The sequence below is a fragment of the Oncorhynchus kisutch genome, linkage group LG10, assembly GCF_002021735.2.
Source record: "Oncorhynchus kisutch isolate 150728-3 linkage group LG10, Okis_V2, whole genome shotgun sequence".
In the NCBI taxonomy this organism is placed as follows: Eukaryota; Metazoa; Chordata; class Actinopteri; order Salmoniformes; family Salmonidae; genus Oncorhynchus; species Oncorhynchus kisutch.
In genome coordinates, this window is record NC_034183.2 from 38,767,958 (window position 1) to 38,772,328 (window position 4,371).

Here is a 4,371-nt window from a genome sequence, read left to right on the forward strand (position 1 = left end):
CTGATTTTAAAGTTGATCATCTTCTAAACTCACTTTTGAGAAAATGGCCTTTGAATGTTTTGGTATCTAGTTGAGCTCTTCTTTGTCTACATCCATTCAGCATCGTTCACACCATCTTAAGCTTTAGCCCCACCCATCTCATTTCGCTCTCGGAGCGCACACTTGACACTGATTGGATATGATTGGATAACATGAAAAAGCCTAACCAGCTCTGCTGGCAACAATTTCATTACACTTTTTTACAGACGTTTACTGACATCGGCCATGTTCAACGAGTGTTGTACACACATCACGTAGCGTTAACTAGCTAGCTGACATTACACTTTAGCTTAAGACATATAGCTAGCTATGTAAACAAAGTGTAAGTTCACACGTCACATAATGTTAGCTAACGAGCCAGTCAGCTAACATTAGCTAGTTATACAACAATGAACAGTGCCAACAATGCCACAGTGCTGGAAGCTAACCAACCAGGTTCAATGCTAGCTAACATTAGGTTCTAACTAGAAAAGCAAACGGCTCTGGGATACGAATAATAATGTCAGCTAGGGAGCCAGCCAGCTAAAGTTAGCTAGTTAGCTAACATTACACTTTAGCTTAACACACGTAGCTAGCTAGGTAAACATTGAACCTAGCTAGGTAAACAACATTTAAGATCACACACATCATATGATGTTAGCTAACGAGCCAGCCAGCTAACATTACCTAGTTAGACAATGAACACAGTGCCAAATAATGTCATTACTACTCTGCATGAATATGGCTCTGGGATATGAATAACAACATCAGTTATGGAGCCAGCCAGCTAACATTGCTAGCTATCTAGCTAAGAGTACACTTTAGCTTGAAATGAAACCAATTTCTGCCAAAATTAGAAACGTGTAATATCTGAAAATGTAGCTAGCTAACACTAGACTATCTTACCTGTATACATCATCATGCACGATGGATGCGTCTCCCTGTCAGGAATGCCATACCACGGTTGCCCTTAGGTTGAAGATGTAATCCGGAGACAGGTTTTTTTCTCCATCTCTTTAGCTATCATACTCTAATTCCACTGATTTGAAAACTTGATCCACCAGAAAGTGTAAAGCAACACTTATGCAGCTCCACTACACAATACTTTTTTTAAAAGCCACGTTCGACAGGATTACCAACACAGAGTGATGAGCTCAAATAGACAGAAGCCTCTATATGGCAGACCAATCCGAACTCATCTCTCGGCATGTCCAGCCCACTCATTATCTCAGCCAATCATGGCTAGTGGGAAGGTTGCGCTTTTTCTGTAGCTTAACCAACAAGACTGTTAAATTACTAATGTTATTCATATTTACAGATCACATACAAGTTTGTTGTTAAGGCACATGAAAGTTCACATGTTCGAGAAGGCATTTCTGCCAAAAAACGCATTTGATTAAAAAATAAAAAATAACATTCAAACAGCTGTACTTTTAAGTCGTGACTTGCAACATACACCTAGTTTCCTGAATCGGGTCACACATGCTGAGCACTTGTTGGCTGCTTTTCCTTCACTCTGAGGTCCAACTCCTCCCAAACCATCTCAATTGGGTTGAGGTCGTGGGATTGTGGAGGCCAGATCTGATGCAGCACTCCATCACTCTCCTTCTTAGTCAAATAGCCCTTACACACACTGGAGGTGTGTTTTGGGTCATTGTCCTGCTGAAAAACAAATGATAGTCCCACAAAGCGCAAACCAGATGGGATGGTGTATTGCTGCAGAATGCTGTGGTAGCCATGCTGGTTAAGTGTGCCTTAAATTCTAAAGAAATATCTGACAGTGATTGTAGAACAATTTTTGTTCGCTTAAAAGATCCTTCACGTATGATAGAGAGACACCACTGTCCTCAATGGTACTCCCACCGGCTTTGGTCTTTGTCATGGTAGCTAGCAACTTGGTTACGCTGTTACTCCTCGCAGTTCCAGACAGGACAGGTCACAGGGAAGATTGAAAACAGACAGCAGGAATCTAGACAGCCACAAATTCGGGACAATCCGCGGTCCCAGCCACAATGGCCAACCGTGTCACAGGCTGCATTCAAGCCCTCAAGAAAACCCTGCTAGCTGCTACGCCAAATAGCTCCTCTGACTCGTCCTTGGTCGGCAGGATCACTGGACAGAGACTAGCAGTCCCAGCAACTGATGCCATCTGCGTCGCAGGATCCAAATAAAAAGGTTGGTAGCTACTAAGATCTTTCCAATACACTTTGTAAACAACAATTAGAGCCATACTATATTTCTGCGCTCGTGAGCGAGTGTTTACAACCCTGCCTGGAAACCGCCCTCCATTCACTTTTCATGGTAAAAAAAAACAGCCTAATTTGCTGTATGATTTGGAGATGTTGGAACTGGGCCATGACCGTTTCTAAATGAAAGCACAATTTTTTGGTAGAGGTTTGGGCAAAGTGTATTTTAGTCTTTTGCAGTTACTTTTTTTTCAACAAATAATGCATGCCTCCTATAGCGAGTGCCAAACACTGACCGCACATTCTGCAAGATTGATTGTCTAATCAAACAACGAAGGTCGAAAGCCATGCGTCCTCCGAAACACAACCCAACCAAGCCGCACTGCATCTTAACACAGCACGTATCCAACCCGGAAGCCAGCCGCACCAATGTGTCGGAGGAAACACTGTGCACCTGGCGACCTGATTAGCGTGCACTTCGCCCGGCCCGCCACAGGAGTCGCTAGTGCGCGATGAGACAAGGATATCCCTACCGGCCAAGCCCTCCCTAACCCGAACGATGCTAGGCCAATTGTGCGTCGCCCCACGGACCTCCTTGTTGTGGCTTGGGCAGAGTGTAGGTGCCCTAGACCACTGCGCCACACGGGATGCCCCCTGGTCTATTTACTTTTGAGCATGGTTGGCTATTTAATGAGCAATGGTTAAATGCGTAGGCGGAATAAACCAATCATGTCAGAAAAGGAGAGACCTGCTGGTCTCTGAAGAAACCCACGGGATGGATGTCACTGACACCTCACATTCCTGTTTTGTTTTTTTTGCATCTCAGTTAATATCATTAGTTTCCACAATAGTGCTGTGCCTGTAACCTGGTCCCAGATCTGTGTGTGCTGTATAGCAAACCCCTATCGTCTTTACAATGACAAACATTTGGCAAGACATCACAAACCGATCTGTTACCAGACTACTGTACCTGTGCCAGGTTAGAGAATAGTTTTCTAGTGACTACGCTAATAAGTCTTGTGTCTTGGATCTACAGTGGCCTGAGAGGATCTTTACCTGTGAGAGTGGACTCCTCTGCTAGCAACGCCAGTCAGCTAGCTGTGGGGATGCATGACGGCAGAATAGCCACCTACAACGTCGAGACCAGAGAGAAGACACCCGTCATTGACAGCAGGTCTGTGTGTCCTCAGAGAGAATGCGAGACAAAAACGACATGTTTTATTTCTCATAGACAGCAGGTGGCACTCACAGACAGACAGGCTAAATGATTTACAAAGCATAGCCAACGTCCACCAACATTTCTCCTTCACCCACAGGCTATACCTTTGTGATTAGTCAGTGGAGTTTATCTTTGAAACAGAATTACTTATGAATTATTACAGTATCTCCTGTACATTTGTTCTCCCCCATTTCTCATCATCCATCTGTATGTCTGTTGTTGTTATGTCTGGTTACCTAAGCTGGGATGACAGAGTAACTGTATCTATTTTTAATCATCCCCATTTCCAGTAGACACTGAAATATATACTGATCTCATCTTACACAGACGTAACAAAGCTGGTAGAACTGGCATCTGTGAGAGTGCTACAGGAAACCTGCGTATTGACTGCGCCTATAAAAACGCCAACCCTGCACGGGAGGTTCACTGCATTTGTAAAGAACCTCAAACTATTTATTTAAAATTATTAACATTTTTAAATTGAACCTTTATTTAACTTGGCTGGTTCTTAGTTGAAGCACACTTATTTGTGTGTGTGTGTGTGTTTATCCCTGTGTAGTGACTGATCCCACAAACACTCTAGCCTAATTTGGCAGGTGAGGTGAATAGACCATGAGAGGGGTCCGTCAGGGGAGGACAAGGGAGAGACTCTGTGTAGATCAGCAGGATAAGCAAGTGGTTCCTGTGGAAATGCCGCGACTGCATAGGTACAGATTTACTTTAATATCTGAAAGTTGTGGGAACCATTTCTCCTAGTGTTTTCAAAAAAGTGTGCCCCTTCCAATTATCCCAAATACCCACTCACTGGAGACTAATCGTCCTATTTTTGTAGACCCTTTTGCAGACAACTCTTGTAAACATTTCCCCACATAACCTTCCAGTAATAAGCGTAGCCGTAATGTCCTTTAACCTGTGCCTCCCCCATGAAGCTGAAGAAGACGAGGAATG